The 25,188-nt window shown below is 34.4% G+C and overlaps 1 long non-coding RNA gene across 4 annotated transcripts in view; it reads right to left on the bottom strand.

The window, feature by feature from the left end:
* LOC118170143 overlaps window positions 1–25,188 on the bottom strand; it is a 189,069-nt gene that overhangs the window by 51,176 nt on the left and 112,705 nt on the right. For 3 of the 4 annotated variants that reach the window (XR_004752515.1, XR_004752517.1, XR_004752516.1), the window contains exons 5-6: window positions 25,071–25,134; window positions 21,995–22,070 (exon numbers count right to left, since the gene is read on the bottom strand). This is a non-coding gene — a long non-coding RNA (uncharacterized LOC118170143). Of the gene's footprint in view, window positions 1–17,367; window positions 17,744–21,994; window positions 22,071–25,070; window positions 25,135–25,188 lie in introns of those variants that run through there. The other variant, XR_004752518.1, reaches the window with a different exon arrangement.

Raw genomic sequence — 25,188 nt, 5'->3', positions numbered from 1 at the left:
TCTACATACTCTATATCAAAACAAGAAATTGAGGCTTTTTTTTTAGAGGAATATATAACAAAGTCTAAAGGCAAACAATAAGATTGAGAGGTTCAGACATCTGTGTTACTAGGCAATTAGACAATATGAAATGAAAGACACTATGGATAACTGCTGTACCATGCACACTTAAAATACATAATTGATTCACATACTTGTACAACTTCAGTTAAATAAACATTTGGAGAACAATTCTCTGCATCACTAGTAACATCATTATGGCAATTTCAGTACATTTATGAAGAAGATGATCAGCTTTAGACTAACAAATAGAAGAACTTCAGAAAAAATGAAGAGAGAGAAGAGAGTAAGAAGATAATTTTTTTAGTTTTGTCTCCCCATCTCAGAAAGGAAACAGAAGGAATTAAAGACAAAAATGCTTCAAAAAGAAATGAAAATTGAAGGATTCATTGGTTTGGTAGGGTGACAGAGCACATGACAGTACTACAGATTAAAACATGGCAACCAGAGAAGGTCACGTGAGTACGTTTTCCCCTCACAAAACTAGAATATGGAGAAATTCAGAATGAAACACAGCTATCAATAAAGAATTCTTTCTAATTCTAAGCATGTTATGCTATCCCTGAAGTTTAAGGAATTGTAAGAAGGCCTAGCATAGAATAGCTTTAAAATTACTGTACTTTTACACGTACATACAGCATTGTATGGTTATATTTTCCAAAGATATTCTAGGTTAGATATAAATTCATGAGGAATCCAAATTCTCATGCTTCGTATGTATAAGACATGTACTAAGTGCTGTGGTTAGGAAGACACCAGACCCAGGAAACGCTAATTTGACTTAATCCATTAATTTCTACACATCTTTATTCTGAGACATCTGACACTGGACAAGCTATACAAGTAGATGGACACACAGTCTGCTATAATATTGGGAATCTTATATTTTTACAGAAAAATAGATTGAAATAATCCTGATATTCAATTTATTAATTACAGACTATTTAAAAAATAAATAAAAGATCAGTATTATGGACTACATCTGTATAGAAAATTGTATTTGTGGACATAGAAATATAAAACCACCACTAATTAAATACCATCTGCAGTCTGACAAAATTGCATCATAAAGAAAGTAAATACAAAAAAATAACAGTTCATAAGGATGCAATTATTTCAAACAATATGGAAGAGCCAGAAATCTTTGGGACAACTGGGTGTATCCAAATAAAGATTTAGAAAATTTCAAAAAATACTGCATATAATTCCCTCCTCTTCCCAGCTCAAGCCATTACTTGGTTTTAATGCAGACGCATGAATGCTTTCAGTCATCTGTACCAGTACTTTGTATGAGTTCTTGAACAAAAATGCATAGTGTTCTAAATATTTCATTATCTCTGTTAGTTACAGCTACTAAGTTGTGAAGACACAAATAAATTCTATTTAAACTGTATTTATTTAAACCAAAATCGACACAAACGTGAAATATGGATTATAAGCAAGCTCAAAATATTTTGGTGGTTTTTAAGTTGTCCCTTTTCTATAGTTCACCTCTCGTGAACCTCTTGTAAACAGTTTTGTTCATACACTTCTATACAAAGACTTTTTAAAAAAATAAACATCTCTATAATGACTCATCACAGCATTGCTGTAGTACAGCTAGTACTTGCACTGAAATCTTGGGATGAATTTCTGGACCTTAAAGACCATCAGCATTTTGACAAACAATTTAACATGGTGAAGATTTCATCTCTGACAGATGTGACAATTCTACTGGATTTGGATGAGTTTGCCTACTCGATTTTAATAACTTTAATATTTTTCCTTCTGCTAAGTCATCCATGTTTAGCTAACATTATTAGAATTATTTCATTTCTAATAAAGGATGTTTGAAGTAGACAAAAACTCCAAAGATATTCCATTAAGAGGCCCTCCAAAGTACAATAAGAAAATGCTATAATAAATCCTGAACATAAGGAAACTATCTTCTAAATCTCATCTATTCATCTATTGTTTTTTATTTATTTATTTCCTGAAAGAACAAATTACATTTCCTAATCTAAACAGAAATTACACCATTTAACTGAATGAATCCCCACATAACTCACCCCACACAGGCACACCAGCCTCTACCCTTCAGTAGAAAACACAAGGATAGCTGTCAGAAAATGCCTTTGCGTGCACAGAGATGCATTTCTTTGCTTTTTGTGCACCTCCACAGTAATCACCCCTCCCAGAGGATCTGGAGTGGACTGGCTGAACCCCTGACACACACCCCTGAGAGCATCCTTTAAAATTGTTATATGCAATGCCACAAGTTGTGTAACAAGTTAATGAGATCTTGTAATTACCTTCCAACAAAATATGTTCAAACGGATTACATTTCTTATTAATCATATATGTAACCTCATAAATACAGGAGAATATGACATTTCTTCCTTGAATGTCTCTTCTTAGCCCACTCACTGACATTCCTCTATCCTAGGGCTGAGATCCACATTGTTGGAAATGAGGGACATGCCCTAGCAGGTTTTCAGAGCCATAAACCCTGGCAGATTCCCACCAAAGAGTAAAAGAAAGTTTCAAAATTGCTCATTAGTTGTCATTAGTAAAGCCAATGTCTAAAGCACAGGAAAATATATAGGTAAATTCCTGAAAATTTCCATCTTTTTAAAGCCAGTGAGCCAAGCTGGAGTCAACAATTATTTTATATAAAAAACTCTTTCCATCCCTTTTTACATTTTACTTTCTCAGAAACCATTCTGATACAGAAACTTTGTGTTCCAAGTGTTACAACCAACAAACATTTGATGCTCAAGTTACAAAACCATAAAACTCCAAAATATAAGAAACGCTGATGAGTCTACAGCAATGTGAAAGGTGAGTCTATAGTTACTTTGGCCACTCACCATGCATTTTTAATATACTTCTATAAGTTAAGACCAAATTATCTTTTCGAATCTAACATTATATAAAATTGTATTTAAGTTGTAAATTATGTACTCGTATAGAAGAACATTTGGCCTGACTATATTTAACTTCATTTCCCTTAATTTTAACCACTGATTTTTCATCCCTGCTTCTACAATGCAATTCCCTGAACATTGAATAACAACAACAAAAAGATAAATTAATGCAACAATTTAGCACTACAATATTTTCAAAGTAATTTAATAATTACTATTTATATTAATAACACAATCTCTAAAGGCTCAGCAGGAATAGGAACTTTCTCATGATAAATGTTTCTATTAAAATTACATCATGAATTATGTTTTAATAAGTCAATAATCTTGTTACCGTTAAAGGCGATTTCCCTTTCTTTTTATATTCAAAAAGTAGCCAAATTTCTGCCAGTAGTTAACCTGCACTTGTTGGATATAAAGTAGCAGTATTTTTCAGAAATTCTAAAGCTTGTATCTGCAGTTCTTTTGTGATTGGAATGTTGATAAATTCTCTATAACAACATATGTTTTATGTTCAACAAAGTTGCAAGAAAGTTAATTAGTTATAAGCAATGCAACAATTTGAATCTAATATTGAGGCAATGCAACTCTTCAGCAGCTAATTTATTGATATTTGGTAAAGCTGTAACTGGGCAACATATGGAAAAAGAAGAAAACGTGTTATTTAATAGTGCAAATAAGGTTCAAATCAGTGAAATGAGTTGCCTTAGAGATTTATTTCAGCTGAGGAATTAATCTTAGTTTTTGTATTAATTTCAATATGCCATTACTGTTTAAAACATTTTCTTAACTGGATTGTATTAGCATTTTATAATTGTAAAAATACTTGAATAATTTACATTCTAAATGTTTCCTAAATATATTTAAATATTTATAGTAATATATTTAAATGTTGTGTTGCATAATATATATATATATATTACAACTATTTTCACAGCTCTAAAAACATCTTCTAAATATATTTTACTTTTGGTCTAGATTATTGGGTTTCTAACATTGCATTACAATTGGACAAAACTCTTGATTTTGTAGTCTGCCTTTGTATTAATTTAAGAAAAAAATGTCCATAAGTTAATAAAAAACCTTGATTAATTAACGAATCCTGGTAGGAACAGAATAGAAAGTCTCTCTCTAGATAAAGCATTCTTCTTAGCACAGATAAAATGAAATGATTCTACTATGCCACAAGAGCCAGAAGAATCTTACTGCAAATAAGTGAGGAATCACCCAATGGATTTGATGATTTTCAAGAACGTCTCTATCAAGGAAGACATTTCTTATAAATATTTTAAAAACATGTACTCTGTCTACTCCAAGTAAAAACCAGTTCCTGAGCATTTATTGTTCATAAATTAATACAAGGACATACAAATAATGCAAAATAAACCAGAAGAACAAATATTTTTATTAACAGGCTGTTTTTTATTCCCCATTACTTGAAGAAAAAAGGGAAAAGGGAGAGAGAACTGCTTTAAAACACTTTCATGCCAGCAGCCTCCAGGCCTTTTATATTAGAGCAAAATATTTAACTGGGAGAATTTTAACATATCAAAGTTACCAGGTTTTAATCTCATTAGCTTGATATGCAAATAGCTAAATAACTCAAAATAAGTTTAATTACATTAAATAACTTTTGCACATTTTGCACACACATACATATGCATAAATGATATGGAGACTTTTTAAAATGGTTTCTGACCTTTGTCCCATAAACATAGATCTTTTGCAAGCACATGATTTATCTAAATCTCAAGGGAAGAAAACATTACAAATTGAATTGACATTTACTGAATAGTAAAAATATCTAGTTTCTATTTTGAACTTTTTTCTTTCTAAAAAAATTACACATAATAGCAAAAATGTACTTGTATTTAAGCATGCATGGTTCTCAGTTTAAATAAAATTAAAAGGAGGAAAAAAAAAAGCAAGGAAAATGCTTGGATTCATTAACTTCTAGGATTTAATTTTCTGAGTTAAATTGCTATGCGTAGAATATTGCCTCTGGTTACTTTGCTGAAGACCTGCAATGATATAGCACCCTAGTAACCCCAAAGAGAAAGTAATCTCAGGTTACACATTAAATGTATTTTGTTTTGCAGATGGTCCTACTAAATAGCCCTTGTATGAAATATATATATATATATATATATATAAAGATGTACTATTACTCCCAGAAAGTTACACTTCTGACAGTTATGTTTATTTTGAGTGACTGGAGTTCTAGCTTTGAAAATGCATGAGGATGGTGATTCATTTCTAATACCTGAACTGTTTCTTCGTGATTAAAAAAGTGCTGCATTAGTATTTATCAAATGTTTTTTGTTAGTATTTATCAAGTGAATGGTTTAAGATGCTTTATTTATTATGAAGATAAGGGCTAAATTTATTTATTCTATTTTAATTACATGCTATTTTCTCTTTTCCCTAAATTTTTCATCAATTTTTGCTCAGTGGTCTTCAAATTTGTTATCGATATTGGCTATAGATGCCATTATATTATGTTTATAAGTTTATTAATATTTTATCTAATAAAGAAAACTCACTCTGTGAGGAAAAAATATTAAAACAAATAGCTAAAGTCATGCAAGGTCTTTGGAATTTTTTTTTTCTACCAGCCTATCAACCTGTTCCTTAGATGTCAAGAAAATGACACTGATTTATAAATATGTTGTTAATGTGTGCATAGCAAGTTAATCTGAGGTTATCTGGACAAGAGAGCTCACATTTCTCACATTTACTTTCTGCAAAATAATACCTTTTTAAGTAGGAATGATACAATTTCACCAGCAACCTAGTTTGTGACAGAAAGTCCTTCATTTGAAGACAACAGAGCCAGGACAGACTAAAGCAGGTCAGGAATAGGCCTGCTAAGGACAGTAAAACCCTGCCCTTATAAAGAGCATTGAGAAAATCCTTGCACAGCTCCCACTACAGTGCTGGTAGGTCTAAAGGATATGCACCACATGGCAGTCTGATCCCTCATTTCTTTTCTGTTTTTGCTGTTTTATATTGATGGAGAAAATTCTTATTCTTGTATTCTCTCTCTCTGAATAATAAATGACATATTTGCAAATTACCTCATTTGAGGGGCTCCTGTTCACCGCTGTCATATGCAATATCCTCTTACATCTTCCACTTCAATGCCTTACCCCATGTTTCAAATTGACAAAAATTAAATGCAGTGGTGAGAAATCACAAAGCAAGAAAAAGAATTTATTTCTCCAGCATTTATCACTTCTTTCAGGAACAAAAACGAGACATTTAAGTGTATGTCAATTTTTTCATCTGTGCAATACAGAGCAAATAACATCTGAGTACATGGCTGCACTATGTAAGAACACGCACCAAAATATTTTGACGTATTCAATAAGTTGCTGAACAAGACTAAAATTCTAAAGAAACAGAGGAGCCATGCATGGCAGGAGAGAAGAAGTGGGACAGGAAAGAAAGATGTCCCCTTGCTCCTGTTTCATTTCTATGAAGAAGCAACAGAACCAATAAAACATGAGCTAATAAGGGAAATTTAATTTCACAAACCAAATCCTTGTAATGACTTTGACACAGCTAACCAGCTCTACTATCAACAGAAACATAACTGTGCTAGACTTTTTTCTTCCAAATAAATACCAGAAATATGAACCTGCACCTTCACTTTAATCTGCATAACTCCAATTGTCTACTTGTTTTGTAAATGCTTGTTTATATGGTTATTGAAGATACTGCTTTTCAGAAGTTTAAACAGCAGCATCGTTTTTATGTTAGATCCTATTTGCCTCTCAAAGCATTACTTACTATAAATGTGTATACATTTGTAAAAAGGAAATGTCAGAGATACTGCAAGAAAACGGTGATCTACCTGATATGCCCAAAAGCTCAAAATGTCGCTACTCTGTTAATAATATGAAGTATCGTATAGCAAATTTTAACTGTATTGTTTTTTTTGTTTTTACAAGTTAATGTCTTTCCGATACTTTTAAAGACATTATTTCCTTTAAAGACTATCTCGTTTGATTTAAACTGCTGTGAAGGGACTGCTGCGTGGCTTGTCAAGAAATAGCACTGTTTATTAATATTTCACAGAAAAATGTTCATCCTAACATAAAAAGCACACAAATACAACTTTTTTTCTGCCAGAAAAAGAGCTGCATGAATATTTTTTTCCTATAAGCCAGAGAAGACAGACCAGAAAACTCGTAAAAAAGAAAAAAAGAAAGAAAAAATAATAAAAAATAGATTGAAATATGAAATTTCTGCTCCAATTCTGACCCCAATGCAGTCCAAATTGACTTCAATGTGGTCAGAGTTTGGCAGTCATCTGGTGAGGCTGAACTCTAAGTGCTTGGTGTCAGGAGTTATCAGTTGCAGGGAGCTGAATTCCTCAGCAGGGCATGTTGTGTGTCACTTCCCTCCTCTACATGTAACAAGCACACATTCTTGTTTCCCTTTTGCTATTTTAATGCAAGGTCATCTTCAGTCAGTGTATTTTCATCAGATGCCAATCTATAGCTTTCTAATTGAGGCTCCCATCTCTTCCAGACCTCTTTTTACAGCCATATTGCCTGCCTTGTAAATCAATGGCATGCTCTTAGTTCCCAGTCAGGTCCTCTATGGCTTTCTGTAGGTGTCTGACCTTGTTGTACCCATCCATCTCTGCTAGACTTCCACAGATGCACTGCCACAGATCACCTGCTAAATTCATTCCTGCCATCCTGTATCTGTGATGCATGAATCTAATAATGTGAAACATTTTTTCAGTCACGTTTGCATTAATACAAATGGTTTTAAATTGCCTACCCTAAATCACGTCAGAGACTGGATAAATAGAGCTTTTGAGATGGGGTAAAATCTGAAGGGGAAGAAAAAAACACCTCTAAGATGAAGTAAGCATATGATAGTCATTTCAAATTAAATATAACCTTCAGAAAATTGATTTGGGTATTAATGTGAAAATATTAATGTCAGTTTAATGTAGAGCAAAAATAACAAAGGCAAACAGGGCACTAGTTCACATTAGAAAAGGGGAAGAATGAAAATCCATTGTAGCTTTATGTATCATTATTATGCAAGGCAGCCTTTATATACCTGAAACACCTTGGAAAATATTAAGCAATGTGTTTAGAAAGGTATTGACTTTGGGGACCAGAAAACTGGAGAATTTTTGAAATATTTCAGTTACTCCATAAATTAGAGTTTATCTGATCTGCAAGTATGTTTGCGAGCAGGGAAATCAATTTAAGTTAAGTCTAGGAACTACCAAAAAAGTATGTTTGACTGAGTTTTAAAAGAATTTTCTGCTTTCCATATGAACTTCCTATCAGCAGCATTTTATGAGGAACTTCTCAGTCAACAAATACTGCTCAACTGATTAAATCAGTTCTCTTTCTTTTATCCATACATAATGTAAAGTTGTTATGACTAATCACATGCCCCAAAACACATATGCATATGCATACAGGATTTCAGGGTAACAGATCAAATATTTACAATTACATATTCATCCTTGCAGCAGCCTGTTTAAGAAGCACCAACCTAAAGTAAACAAATATACCGTCACTTCTGAAGCCAACAAGTCTGTAAGAAAACTAATGCAATGTACACTTGTATTACACTTGTTCCTCAGTTCTCAGCAAAAAAGAATGGATTTTGTGTGTAACACTATCTTTTACGAAGGTAGCTGGTTGTTACACACATGAGAACTAACCGATGCTCCCATTTCCCGTTCCCCATCCTACTGTCTTAGTGTTAAAGGAAAGATACAGCAGAAAGAAACATTAAGTCAGTGCAGCATTCATGAAAAGCATCATAAAATTTCTCATTAAAAAATTGCTTCACATACAGTAAATATGCAGCTTCAATGTTTTTAGACAAAAACGTCCAATCTTTTCCAAAACAATTTTGCCCTCTTCCATCCATAGTTTTAGCTCAATACGAGTTATGAGTTACTTATGGATGGCAGTCCATAAAAGGATAAAGGGAATCTATGAGATACATGCAGCATTTTACAGCGAATACAAGCAAATAATAAGACACAGCATTCAAATTTATAAAAAATGTCCTGCATATGCAGTAATAATGGTTGTTATAGCTTGAGTACATCTCAGTACATAGATAAAATGCACTAATTAGAAGCATATAAAAAGATAATAGTAAATAAGAAAATACATAATGTAACACAAAATAATCAATTATATATTTATAAAGGGGAGCCATTGCCAAATTTCTCTGAGCTCAACTGCCCTGCAGCTGTCTACACGGTCCTGTTCATTCCCGAGGAGACAAGCTACATGTTACCTTCACTGATTAATGGAAATTACAGTGACAAATCCAGAATCTCATCTTTGCCTAAAGATGACAGATAATCTATATATTTGCATTCCCTCATGGACAGACAAGGAGGAGCACAATATCCTGAGCGTATACAAGAACACGGCTGAAGTGAAGCTTGATATCCTGAGTTTATACACGAATAAATAATATAAGAACTATCAATCACTCCTACTTATTTTCCCTTTCAACTCCTTGCAAGGATTTCTTTTTTTCCAGCTGGAATCAAAGTTTGGGACATGGTGTATGGCCTAGATTGCATAAAAATGGCTCAAGTTATACATTATTGCTGTAGTCCCCAAATGGCACATAATCCTCCTGCAAGGCCAAACAATGAACCACTAGATTTCACATTGTTCTTCTATAAGTCAACAGAATTAGCACATTTGAAACACGCAGCTCCTAAAAGAGCTGAATTACAGCTAAGTCAGCAGAAGTGAACTGTAATACAGTTGTCTGTAGTGTTTACTTGTAGTTTGTCACCCAGCTCATTGAAATCATCTGTGCCTCAAAATTGCCACTAAAGCTGAAATAACCAAGAGAGACCTTCCTAGAACTGCTGCAAACAGGAACCTGAATCATAAAATTGGAACAAAAAATCCACTACTGAGTCTAATATGACTGACAGAGCTAATGCATCTTCTTTTTAGAGTGACAAGAACTGAATGTGAGGGACTAAGATTAGACCTCTATACTGCAAAAGTCCTTGAAACAAATATTCTGCCAAGTATCAGCAAGGAAGATAGGATCTATGACTTCAAAGTCAGATGATCATTATTTGCAGCTCATCATTAGCACTGCTAGCAAGATGCTTTGAAGTCTAAGAAGCATTCATTGTGTTGCTACTCAGCCACGGCACATACATCTCCCACTAAACCATATGGAAGAGTTCATAGTTCTCTCTGAATTGTAGTGCACAAGGTTGCATTAAAATGCAAGCAAGATACACAGAAGTGGACACCTCTGACCATACCAGGAACTCTTTCCCTCCCCTCAATCCTGACCACTGTAATTACGCACCATTAAAGCAATTCAGAAATGAATCTCATGCTTTCCAGCCATTCTACATCCTGAACTGACGTTTTCTATCTTTAGCAATATAGATAGCAGATATAAAACCAAGCACAAAACATCGTCACAAATATTAGCTTACATTTTATTAGCAACACTCACTTATATTAGCAAATGTTCCCTATTTGTGTCCCAGAAGCACTTGCAACTGCTGACACTTCCACTTGGCCATTTTTATTTTAAGCGTGTAGGAGTATCCAGCTCATCTTCAGAAACATAGAATTCACCAATCCATTTCCCAACTACGAACTGAAAGGCCAGGCTTTCTGTCCTTTTATTTGCTTCAGTTTCATAGTGAAGTATACAGAATGCTTCAAAATGGCACTTTACTAAAAGATGCCAATGCAGATGTACCCCATTACAATGATGAGCAGGAATGTTCTATTCCTTGTTTGCTGTCACTTTGATTATGCTTTGGACCATAGATTTATGCTACAGTGGTACTTACCCAGCTAAAATATGTCCAAGATCAGGGACTACACATGCTCTGGTATGCAAAGAGTTGCAGGGTCACACTCTATCCCCCATTTCTTTTTCTTTCATAGATTTTTTCTTTTCTTTCCTTTTTATTTTTTTTTATTTCTTTTTTTTTTTTTTTCCCAAATTGTACAGAGATAAAAATATGGCGCCTACTGTAATATCCCTTCAAGTGTTTGAACAACCGTCAGGAAACAATATAGAAAATGAACCAAGATGTGAGATGGAAAGAGGAAAAATTAAAAACTTTATCCAAAACATATAATGTGCATGAAACCAATCAGGCAGAGGGAAACATACTGAGATATCACATTTGATACCAGTAAAAATATGATCAAGGAATGACTGAAAGTCTTCTCATATTTCTTTCCAAGCTTTTAACCTCACTGAAGGTTCCTGCAAGAAGCCAAAGTATAGGACAAATCCCAAAAATATAGAGAACAAGGAAAAGAGAAGTAGCAACATGTTTTCATTAGCATTCCCTACATATGATCTTTTCAACCAGCTACCACAGGACTGGATCAAATCAGAATCAAAAGATTTAATTGGTTTATAAAAACACATTTCATTACTTGGTAGTAGAAAACCATTCCTAGCTGGGTCATCATAAGAGGGTCATCATCAAAACATCTATCTGTAACATGCTGTAAAGGGTCTGTAATTCTTTGGATTTTCATTTAATATGTTCTTAACCCATCAATTTGAAAGAGCATTCTGAAAATGCTACTAGCAAAGATGTGCCATGGGAACGTGAGTAATAAATTTGAGAAGAAACCCAAAGTCACTCCAAGTCTAAAATTAAATGTTGCCCAGCAATTCTGGTAATTCTCCGCACCCCCTTGTGACTCTGTGAGCACTGTTCATCGATTTAGGTAGGAGACCGGTTTTAAGCATTACACTAGATGTTGTTCATTAATACAGAAAGTTAATTGCTAACTTCAATTGGGAAAAGATAATGCCTGGAGCTGCATCTATTAAAGTCTGTGTCAGCAACCAACTGGAATAATTGAGAGATAACACACACACAGAGATCCTCCAAAACCATGACATACGGTATATTATCCATTTGGGAATCTTACACTTTAATAGTCTTCTAACATTTAAAATGTTCACAAGCTTGTATAAATAATGTGCTGTCAAACACATGGAACAAGCTCTAGAAAGTTATTAATTTGGTGTGAGAACCATAAGCCATTGCTACAACAACCTAAACTACTAGATACTTGTAATTCTTAACTTTTTTTATGAGAACTGAATAATCTTGACAAATAACTGATGAAATAATTCAATATATTTTCTCTAGACGGCATATGCATTTACAGATTTTTACCTTCCAATGAGTACCTTAGACACAGATACATTTCTCAAATAATTGATCTTTTTCATCAGTCAGAGAAAAGTATCTCAGTTCAGGTTTAAACTGTGATTACTTTCCCAAGACTGTTTCTCCTTTTAAATTATTTATACAGATTGAAGAAATTTCTGTTAGATTGTTTGATGTTGCTATGTAAATATTCTAAACATGCGATGGCATATTGATCTTTGTCTAGCACATTCCTGTGATCAGAAATAACAAAGAGCTATTACAAAAAAAAATAAAAACGCTATACCTATCATCTAATTCTAGGTTAGAAACAGATGGCACAATGTGAAACTCTGCTAAATTGCCAATGACACTGAACTAGTTCAAGGTAATAAAGCTACTTTTACTGGATAGAAAACTATATCCCTATGTAGACTATACCCCCTAAAATAGAATATAAAAACACTTCTGGAGCAGGGCATACTGGGGATGGCATGACAGAAACAGCAAACTTCTTGAATACTGTTGGTGCTTATTATGCTATGAAGTAGTAGAAAATGCTACTAAATAACTCCCTAGGTAATGAAGCATGAACTACATACCTGAAGTAAAAATGCAAGATATCCAGAGAGGCAGTCACAATCATTAACAGGATAAAAAAAATCTTAGAATTAAAACAATTGAATAAACAATAGCATGGCTTTCAGCTCAACAACCTGTTAAACATGTTATTCATGATCATTTTCAAATATTTGAACCTATGTCATGTCAAATTACTCATGACAAACAAGAACACATGAACATAATTTTTTGGCAAACCTTCAATCAAGTAAGCTTAAGATGCTTTTCAGGTCTGCAAGGTGTATTGAAAATACTCTTGCTGTTACTCATTTTACAGCAAAATAGTATGCTCAATTAAATAAAGAATAAGGGTCCTTCTTTTCCCATTAGCTGTACTCAAATAGTAAATATATTCAAATTAAAAATTTGATGAAAAACTCAGGTAGTTCATTCAGGTTTCAAGTTATTTCCTCATGTCCTGTTATCTGAGGGTGGTCCACAATTATCTAAATTTATTCCTTGATAGTTTCAGGGTTAAAGTAATGTTGTGTATTTTGTACACTTCTGGTACAATCTGGAACTTTGCTTCAAAAATGATAGGTTGCTATTCCATGTATATCTTTTACAAGCTGTTACAGCTTCTTTTCACTTTTATATTATCTAACACTCCACATCACCTCAATTTTGGTATTCAGTTTAATCACTTCAATCTCAGTGTTATCCCAGAGTGCAATTTATTTGAACAAGAGCAGCTAGCTAACACCCCTCCACACCTTCAGCAAAGCTGCTGGTCAGACTTGCTTTTCATTGACTTTGTAAAGCTCCTCTGCTAGCTCCATGACACCTATTCCACTATTCCCAACCTTGAGTAGAGAACTGGTGTGTCAGAATTTGCAGATACAACTTGACCCTTGACTTGCTGTTTTCTTGTTTAGTTGCACCATGTGGAATTTCCCTACTTGTTAGCGACAGGAGGCAAAACATAAAAGACCATGCAGAGATCTAACAAAAGTGTCAGTGATATCCTACAGGCCTAAAAGACAAGGACGATAAATACCTGCAAACTTTGGAAACTATATTTTATATATGATAGATATGACTAAGTCTGAAGGGTTCTGAGCATGTGCACATGCATTAGTAACTCATTTGGATCATTTACAGCTTCCTTAACACAACACAAGTGTGCAGTACTGAAGCAAAATAGTTGTCTTTATATACAATTAGTCCCAAAATAAAGTTTAAAATGATGCAATTTAATGAAGAAATCTCATTTGGTCTAAAAACGTGCATCAAGCACATCTTTATACTGCAAAATACAAGTTCTTTCTTGAAACAGACCTTCTAGAAAATAAATCACAGCAGTTTTCTTAAACTCTCATCATTTGAAAACCAAAATCACCTTTATATTCTCTGCAAAGCTTAACCATTACGTTTGCCCAAAAGCAATGTGCACTTTCATGTCTTTTTTTATACACAGTAATTTTATTAAGGAGATTACATTTTCAAAGGAAATTGAACAAAGCAATTTAAAGGCACTCAAAGGAATAATAAGCAGTAGTGAATTTTGGTGGATGAAGGAGTTATTTCCTATTTATTTTTCTATTACATGTTCAAATTGGAAATATGTCTATAAATGATCAAGTCGGGAAGAACCACAATCTGCCATAAAATGCTACGAACCACCAGTACATGAAACCACACATTTGTTAATAAGTATTCGAATAGGGTAATCAGAGTAGAGGTACAACTGCACAATTAAAGAAAAACCTCTAAGATATTGGAGAACACACTGATATCTTTTGAACCAAAATAATGAATAGGTAGGAGTTGTTTAAAGGTGGAATATAAACATATTTTTTTTTGAACAAGCATGAGAAATACATTACCTCAGATAAGCCTACCACACAGAACATATTTGAGATAGAAAAGGAAAGCCTGAAAAAAACATAATTGTTCTTTACCAGTGGTGTCCTCATCTGTAATTTATACAGAAAAAAGACTTATAACCAGAATGATATCCATGACTATCCTAGAGAACTCAAGAAATGCAGGGACTGGGGGACCAAAAAAAAAATTAATAGAACTAAGCACAAGACTGACAAAATAATATGTTAAAGGAAAATTGTGGCAACCATGAAAAATGTCACCACCAACATCCAGAAACAAATCACACAGCCACTTTAATTAAGGTGGGGGAAAAGAAAACAAACAATGCAATTTCAGATGAAATTATTCCAAGAATATGTAAATATGTAAATGTCAAGTCTGCATTTGGTACACAAGGTAAGTGATTGACATATATATAAGAGTATATATTCCCATTTTTCAATATAAAAAAATAGGGATAATGAAAAGTTAGTAACAGCCAAAGGACCTAAAGAGAATAAGAAGTAGGGGTTTTATTTTGGTTTGTTTCTTTATTTAAGTGTTAAGAGCAGATTTAGAAAATTGTTGCTAAGGGTCAGACGCACTGACTACAGAGGCATTACACATGGATAAGAGATGGCACTGGCAGATTAACACCCTCAAAAAAAAAATGCAAAATGGAGAAGTCAAAGATTGGTGAGCTTGCTCTGCTTTATGAAATCAGTTTTGATATATAAGCAGACAGAAAAAATTATTTAACGCATTAGGCAGTGAATAAAGAACTATTATATAGACTAAAAGCTGCAGGCAGTGAAATCTTTCTCTGAATCTCATTCGATTGTCCACAACAAGTGGCCAAATATTTAGAGAACCAGACATCTAGAGAAACATGAAAAGGGACAAAACAGCTTCTTCATGTTTCAACTGCAAGCCTTTCCATGTACATCTCATTCTTTTTTTTCAACAGAATTATAAAAAAAATAATAAAGTGGAAAGCTTACTCATTGTGATATATTCAGGGATATTTAAAAGTATTATTAGAATAATTTAAACTCTGAAACTAAAAACTAGGAATGTCCACAAAAACTTCTATTTAGTGTCCTACTCCAATCTTGCAATTTCACACAACAGCACTAACAAAATCAGTGGAAATTAATCCATATACTAAATTAGTAAGCATTCCAAGAAACAGTGAAAAGACAAATGTAAACCAAACTATGAAGTTAATGTATAATTAACCTTTTGACCCTGATGAAAATCATATTTAAATTAACACGAGCATTTCCATTGGTCTCAGTAGACTTCATATGGTTCCAAAATGGGATATCCTAAGCTACAGGCATAGGGAAAGACAAACAGGTAGAAAGAAATATTCTATGGGGAGAGTTTACAAAAAGAGTAACACTAACATGATTAACCTGAATAACAGAGTTAATTCAGCTTGAACTCAAGTATAAATCATAAATTTTCAGAAATTTGAGTTTTGCATACAGTTGTGATAACACTTTTTTTTTTTTTCCACTTGAAAGATTATTTAAAAATGAGAAATCTTTTTCTTCAGTTGAAAGTAATCATGAAATTTTTATACGGACAGTTAAAGAGACTTTTAGATTAAAAAAAAAATATAATTTTGAACCTATCAGAGACTCATCAGCAACCCACTGAACTCTTCTCATGAGGTCCTTTCAGACTTCACTGTGTTTACAATGACTTCTTAATTAGGTTGTAGGAAATCACCTCCTGAACAGACCCAGATCACCATTATTATGCCAATATAATGGCATATTATCTCTATTTCTATATTCAATTATTATTATGTCAAAATTACTCCAAAGAGAGAGTTTTGCTAAGTTATTGTAAATACTTCAATTTTTTATTTGTTCTAGGTAGAGAAGAAGGAACTGTGGTGCTGGAGACGAAAGCTGAGAAATATGGACACAGCTGTGCTCAGTGCATACTATAGCAATTATGTTCTAAATGGTCAGGGGAGGGGAAAGAATGAACACCAGCTTCTCAATAAGTAAAATATTTCTTCATACAATCACTTGTTGACCATTTACATGTTAAGCCTGTATAGAGTTGCAACACAAGTAGTGTGTTTATTTGTCCTAAGTTAATCACCATAGAACTCATAAACAAGGTGCCTAATTTCAAAATTATTTCTCTAGAATAAATAAATTCAGTAAGAGAAAAAATGTATATATATATACATATATATATATAAAGATGCTTAATAATTCTTTCTAGATTTTCCTTTTACTTGCTCTCTGTTTTAAAGAGACTGAAGCATGTAATTAATGGTAGAGTATGGTAAGGTAATAAGTTAATTGCAGTAAGTTCAGAGTACTTTAGGAAGTTACTTCCCGCTTCAGAAAACTGTGTGCAAACCTACCATCCATGGCAATGCAAAATGAAATGATTTAGCACATGCATCTTACAGGGATGGACTGCTGAGTCTATCCTCCATAGATCCAAGTAAAACATTCAAAATATTTCCTCTGTTTTCCAGTCTTTGAGCACAACACATTCCATTTGAGGACAAACACATCATTAAAATACATGTTAATTTGTTATTGATACTAGAAACATAATCCTACGATCATCATTCACTCCCATGAAAGCTATCGCTGCTACAAACTCCAAGTCATTTACCTAAGTCACCTAGTTCAAATACTGTGTTTCTGCCAAGAATATCAGCACCTCTGGCTTTCTGACCTCTCTCCAGGCAAAAACAAGAGTTCTGGATTATCTTCTATAGAACAGAAAAGTTGCTTTACCTTTTTTTTATTATTATTTTTTTCCTCCCCATAAACATTTACTTCAACATAATAACCAGTTACAGAATAGATATTAGGAATTATCTGATGATATATTATTTGGGATGGCTGGAGGAGGACAGCAAGTGCTGCTGCTCCTGATGACTGCAGTAATTCCATACCTACGCCCAAACTTGGCTCTGATCTGTTGCAGGATAAATGCCAAACCTCCACTTCCCTTGCCTACACTTACTTTTGTGTCAAAGAACACAAGACTTATTAATGGTTGTATCTTAAAATACGAGATTACACTTCTCCAAAGCACATCTGACAACCCCCTAAATTCATAAGAGTCTGCCTCTGCTGAGAAAAGCAGTTTTTCAAAAGCCATCTTAGAAATCTTTACACTGATTATTGTCCTGCATAGGCAGGCATTCAACTTCAATATTTGAGCTGAATTAATGTTAAATTAAGATTATTTCTGCACTATTCAATACTTATGGATAAAACAACATGGAAGACAATTTCAAGAAATACTTGTACATTTACTGGCTCTGACCCTCATCTCCCTTAACATTGTTTTATGTTACTAGTCGCAATCAAATGATTTACTTTGGAGAATCCTGTACAACATTATGCTGCATAGAAGGCACTGGAATCTAACAAAAATGCATATTTTTGTGAGAGGTTTTACTTGGAACTCTTATTTTCCTGCTCCAAAATCTATTTGCAAAGCATCCCAGCCACGTTACTAGAAAACACCATAGTTTTCAACATTATTCCATTTAGTCTATAATTTATAGAAGCTGCTACTACCTACCTTTTTTTTTTTTTTTCTCTTTTTCCCCTAGGACAAGCTTTCAAATAAGTTAGGTGCAATAACATTCTTCAATGACTTGTGCTCTCAAGTGCTTTAATGCAATTATACAGTACATCAGGTTATTTAAAAGCTTTTTTGTTTATCCATGATTTTAAAGAAATGTCAACTCCTTACAACTTATTTTCAGAGGAAAATATTTTCAAATATGTTAAATTCTATGAAAATTAACACTTATTAGAGATGTATTGATTTTTCTAAGAAGGAAGGAATTGAGGTTTTTGTTGTTGAGTATAGCTTAAAATTTTCCCTGCAATTGGAAGTGTTTTGGATTGACATTTTCCAATAAAACTGAAGGAAAATACTCTTTATTTGCTCAGTATTAAAAATATCTTTCACTGTTACAAATTTATGTGTCTGTCTATCCAAAGCTCTTGTTCATGTCTGGAGCTCATCATGAACAGCATCTGAACACAGCCTATAGCCTATCACAGAAGGCTATAATCTACAGAGATTACAAATGAATTAATTAGGACTCAAAGTCTAATTTCAGTCTCCTTATCCCAAACTTAGAGACGTGCCTGGTACATTAGGATCACCTACCATTTCTATCCATTTATTCTCTCTAACTGTTCCTGACCATCTGGCCCCAGTTACTGCTTTTTGTCTTTGTAGCTTCAGACAAAACCGGGAGAGCAGAAAGGGAAAAAACATTCACTCCAGGGATGTTAGAAGACAACAGCAAAAAAATGTGTAATGACCCTGCCATGATAGTATCCTGCCATGATAAGTCACCCCGCAACTGGTTCAATCCACCGTTTCTCTCCAAGTTCAAGAAAACATGAGGGTGCATCTTAATTATCCAACTACTCTGATTTGAAAAGGATAATGAAAAGATCTTGTAAAGGAAGATGTACAAACATATTCTATAAAATTCTGTTTACAATAAACAATGGAAGAACCTGACCAACTTCTGCTGTTTTCTTTCACTCCTGCCCACATACACAACTCCTCTTCTCTCTCCTCTCCTCTCTTCTCTCTCCTCTCCTCTTCTTTTTCTTTTTTTTTTTCCTCTTCTACATGACTGAAAAGGACTGGAAAGTTGTGGCAGAAAAATACACTATTAAGCCCATTAAGCCTCACAATGGTCCTGGTCCTTCAAATATCAATTGAAGTTGGTGTTTGGATCTGCTGAGATTCTTATTTATATTAGGACTGCACACTCAAAGCTGAAATGAAACCAGCTCGGCCTGTCCTGCTCTCTAGAATACAGCACTCGAACATACTGATGGATAAGTTTTATGCTGGGAGATGCAGAGAAAGAAAGCACTTCAGCAAAACCTGTTCCACTTTCTTAGAATTACCACCTTACAGAATTCTCCTTTACTCCTGCTTAAATAGGTTTTCAGTAATTAACATCTATATATTAGAACTTAAAGGTGATGGATGGTAATTTCATGGAAAGAGGGATCAGCATATGATATCTTCCACAAAAGGATATCCACCACAAACAGCTGGAAGTGCTAAAACCCTGGAAAGGAACCTGTGTGCAAAAGTCATGTAAGCAAGGCTTGACCCAGCTCCTTGTAACTCCAGCCTCCCAGCCTAGTTGATGAAGTCCACAGAACGGAGGACCTGTAAGAGACCTCTTTCCTTCCTTTCATCCCCCCAGAATTAATACCTCAAAATGGGCCATATAACAAGTTTATGAGATGCTGACAGTTCTTAACTACTTGGTAAAATTTAGCTTCAAAACTTGTATCCTACTAACATGTGAGGTTCTGATCCTTGCTGTATGGTACCCCCCAGTCCATTGTACCAAACCATCTGTACATAAAGCTATAAAACTAAACACAAATCCTAAGAAAAATACTGAAGTCTCTTTTCAGTGAGGCTGAAAAGCCTCATTTTCCTCCTAGTGTTTGAATTCCACAGTATATTCTCATAAAACTTTCACAAGATGAGAAACCACTTTTTCTTCCACATATAGTAAATGCTAAATTAGCATGCCAATAAGACTTGTGAATTTAAGTGGAATATCTCTCATTTCTTTAGTTAAAGCACTAATTAACTGTCATTTTTTCCAACTAGAAATTAGAAACAATTATGTGTATGCAGACAGTCATATAGTAGGGACAATTCTCCTTTTACAACAGAGAAATTATTTACTGTTGGCATGAAATACAATGCAACCTGCTACAGCAAAACAGCAATGTTGCTGGCCCCATTAGCAATTATGGTATCTACTGTAATTCTTCCAGCACATTATCTCCTATGAGTTAAGTTACAGTGTATCAGAGGACTCAGACATTTGCTAAATAACTTCACAAAGCCGGCAATGAGCTCTCAAAAGTACATAATAACCTAACTTATTATTTATAAGCTGGGCCACTGATGTTAATGAGGGTAACCCCTGTGCTTAGGCAGGCATGTTTTTAACTGCTCTGTCAGAATTGGATATTATTCCCGAGTGTATCTAAAGAAAAATTATTGGATGTAAACAATAATGTATACATGCATAACTTGCACTCATAAAGGGAAATCATTTGTAGCTAATAAACACAGCAAATCAATTAAGGCTTTCTGGATGAAATGCATCTATACAACCATTCAGTTTCAGAGGGCATACCCACTATGCAAGTCCAGCACACGCCAGTGTCACCAGAGCAGCAAGGCAGACTTCCCCGAGCCACTTTCTTCCACCAGCCCCTTTCTCACAGCTGACTCCCCCATCTTCACACTGACAGCTCGACACATCTAGCATGCCACCTGCTCTTGTGACACGGCACTTGCACTGCATGTTCCAGTTCCCCCCTTATTCTTCCATTCCTTTTCATTTTTTTTCCTCTACATGGAAGGGGAGACAAATGCAGGTCAAACTGAGCAGCGCTTCAGGTGTGCTAAGTAGGAAGATCTCCAAATTACAGTGTGGCTCTGCCCCACTGAACACAGTCTTGACTGAAGAAAAAAAAAGGTCTCCTACAACTACCAACCCAACATCTGATGATCCAGCTCAATTATTTGAATTCTTAGACTCTAGATTTTTACATGTTTCCAGTGGCTGAAGTCCCACAGTTACTGACTGAGCCAACAGCTGAGACAGCACTGCCTTGTACAAATCAGGCATCTTGAACATTGGATCCATTTTAGACTTTGCTTCAGCAATCATTGCAATTAATTTGCTGTCAAATACTCTACAATCTAGATACATCAGGAAAAAAAAGCAGTGTCTAAGTCTGTGAAGCAAGGGGAATTACAATTTCTAAATTGTTTCACATCTGATTCTTAAACATTTGGAAAATAACAGGATTATTGCAATCAGTTTGCTGCTTCTGACTGGTCTGTAGAAAGCCTCATATTCACATTTTAATATTTAATGAAATACATAGGATGCTAAGCGCATCACCGTTAAGATGTTTCATGATTATATTACAGTAAAATCCTAACTTTCCAGCTTGCTATATTAATCAATATAGTTGCCTCGGTTGCACAAATATAATTAAATTTTCATTTCAGTTCACTACAAGTAAGGTTATCTATAAATATTTCAGCCAAGAGGATAAGATGGTTAGTATTTTATTTATCAAGAGTAATACTTTTAAAACACATTCAAAAAAAAAAAAAAAAAAAAAAGAAAAAAAAAAAAAAAAAAAAAAAAAAAAAAAAAAAAAAAAAAAAAAAAAAAAAAAAAAAAAGAAAGAAAGAAAGAAAGAAAGAAAATAGAATTAAATTTTATCTAGAGCTTGATCTCGATTTTCAAGAACTAATGAAAGACATATGGAGATAAAATTCTGCACCTGGATACCTGGTTTTTATTTGATACAGAATGAGTCTTCTTATCAGTGGGACATACCTGCAGTGTTTCAGTCTAAGAACTGGGGTGCATGACACCTTTCAGTATCAAGACAGAGCATGGGTTATGTATACACCTGTAAGAAAGAGATAGGAAGAGAACTTTTAAGTAGAATATTTTGTTGTTGGTGGTGGTGGTTTTTTTGGTTGGTTGGTTGGTTGGTTGTTTTTTTCCCTTTTCCTAGTGAAGTACAACACCTGAAAGATTGATTAGATTTATTATCTTTTTTCACATCATGTAGTGGATTTGCCCTGGAAGATCACACAGGTAACTGGGGAGAGCCCAAGCCCCCAGCAGTTCCAGTGCTACCATGAGACAGAGGAGAGTACAGAAAAAGACTCCCAAGTCAGGCTAGAAATTGTGTACACAACCACATCCTCAAATACCCAGCTGCACTGGCAAATTCACTGTTGGATTGCCCTGAAACATTGTTTCCTAAAGATCCAAGTCATCCCTTAAAGCCTGTTCTCCAAGCTCAATGCAGATGTTGTCTGCTGATCTCATCATAGCTGTGACTAGCAACAAGAATATGGGCGGCAAGAAGAGAAAACAATACCATGATGAAGACATGCCCATGCTTAAAACATTTAAGATTCAATTCTATGCTTAGGTAACCTAACAGACTTGTATATGTGTATGGCAGATAGAGTTTGCTTTCACCATTTTCTGATGTAATCGTCTTGGGTTTCAGACTATAGTTAGAGAAAAGACAATATGACAAAGGACCCATTAAAAGGACCCATTCCTGTTAACAAAATTTTTATATGAAGTAGTAAGGAAAGCACTCTCAACACATCAAGCACAATTTCTGCCCCAGCTGGAATTATATATAACAACTGAAATCTCACATTTGACTTGGAAAATTTCCTAGTAAGAAAAAAACTACTGATCATACCTGATATGTCATTTCATCAAAATCCTACCAGTTAAAGTGATATATCACATTGATTGGACTACAGGTCCCTTGGCCCATAAAAGTGCACATCAAGTGTCACACACATGGATTGTGTGAAAAATATGCCAACCTAGTCCTCAGAAACGATTATGGAAAAAACATTGCTGCTTGCAAGCAAATCACAATAGCTCTAGATAATATTTTGAAATACTAGCAGGCTTTGAAATCATACAAGAAAATAGAAGCTTACCCCAGAGTTCAGAAGGTAAAAACAATAAAGAAAAATAAAATAGGGCAGTATACACGTGGGATATGCCATCCCTAGAAGGATCAGGAACAGATGTTTGAAGTTTGCGACAGCAACTGATATTCATGTACCGGTGCCTGGTGTAGCCATGCCTGGCTTGATAATGCATGCTGTGGTGTACACACTAAATAAAGCAATGCAGAAGGAGCACGACAACAACAACAACCCTCCCGCCCCCCCAAACAAACAGGAGGCATAACAGAAAGAACAAAGGCAATGTTATCTACCTCCCCTAAAAAATTAATTTTGTAATGAGATTTTTGGCTTTAAGCTGTGATGGGGCAGGAGGAGCCGAGTTGGGAGCAGCCACCCCTTGGGGAGGGTCCTGGCTCTGCCGTGGGCAGCACCACTGAACTGGGTGCTCACCAAGCACTAGATGCACGGTGGGCACAAACCACAGCTTGGGTGAAGATATGCTCATTTAGAGGATGCTGACACCTAAGTGAATGTTCCTCATTCACAGAGCAGCCTGAGGAAGCAGATTCCAGTTTATTATTATTACGGGGAAACCACATTACATGGACTGAAAAGTCCATCACTGCTTTTTAAAAATCATATTGTAAACATTTCACTGGGTTTTATTTTCTCTGTTGATTGCATTCTGTTGCAAAATCCATTGTGTTGTATTTTTGAGGTGCTAGCAGACAAGTGCAATAAAAAATATACTTACTTTTTCTTCCACCACCCCTCTTCCCCATATAGCTATTGAACCACCAATAAATTTTAAGTGATATCCATTCATTTCTTTTGGTCTTGTTAGATTCTAGGTGTACACAAGGATAATGTTTATTGCATCTCTTGAATATACATTTCTACTAACACTGTTGCCTGACTTGCTATATCTGAAGAGCTAGAATATTTTAATTTATGATCATATTAACTATGCCTAGGGTATTAATCCCAGAGTGCTTCAGTTTTAGGATAATTCTAAATTGTTTTAAGTCTCCCATTTGAGTAATTCATGTAGAGAGCATTATCTCTTAATTCTAGCCTACACAGTCATGATGGGCACACATTTTATTAAGGAAAGCTGTAAATGCTTCTAGTGTATTTACACCCTTAGAAGCTTTGTAGGTAGCTTTAGCCCAGCTTGAATCCATTCCTCATTTAAACTGAAATTCAAATACATGTCCAATGCACAGAATATGATAGACAGCTCAATCCCCTTTGTGCTGTGCAATCTAAAGTACAATTATATAACAACAGAGTTGTGATAAAAGAGTTTTAAACTAAGTATTTTTCATATTCATACAGGAAATGTAAAAATAAAGAAAGAACAGACTCTCAGCTGAAGCTCCTGTATGATCTCTCAGACACTAGAATGTGAGAAGTACATGAAAATGCTGGTTATCAGTAGTGGTAGACTTAAAGAAATTTATTTTATTTTTTTATTTGAAAAAACAGAAGTCTGCCTGAAATTAATTTTATTGATTGAAATGAAGAACCATTTACCTTAAGGAGTAGACAGCTTTGGCCTAATGAACATACATCAAGATTTCTCAATATGATCAGAATGATGCAAAGATTTATCTCTGCAAATCAACAACGGTTCTCCACTCCCCATCCACTCCTCCATCTCTTCCTCCCCCACCACACCCCCCCCCCTTTTTTTTTTTAAGGAACGTAGCACTTCAACCACATCTTTTATGCTAAAAAAAAAAAAAAAAAAAAAAAAAGTTTTTTCCCTTATGTGATTTCCAGTTCATTTAGATATTGTTCTAGTAAACAGCAAAATGTCCTTGGATTTATTTAAATATATTTTTTATTAGTGCTTCCTGTCACAATAAGCTTAGAACAACTTCCCAGAGTGACACCTAGAGATTATTTCATTTATAGGTAGCAGCTGGCTTTCTATCAGTCTTTTGAGTACTTACTTCATTTACCAAGCCAGGTTACTTCAATTCTTCAATATGCTTTCTTTAGATTTGTTTTGAATTCCTAGTGGAAAAAAAAAAAAAAAAAAAAAAAAAAAAAAAAAAAAAAAAAAAAAAA

Source organism: Oxyura jamaicensis, chromosome 7 (assembly GCF_011077185.1).
Source record: "Oxyura jamaicensis isolate SHBP4307 breed ruddy duck chromosome 7, BPBGC_Ojam_1.0, whole genome shotgun sequence".
Taxonomy (NCBI): domain Eukaryota; kingdom Metazoa; phylum Chordata; class Aves; order Anseriformes; family Anatidae; genus Oxyura; species Oxyura jamaicensis.
Note: the sequence above shows the minus strand (reverse complement) of the source record. Positions and strands in the feature narration are given on the sequence as shown.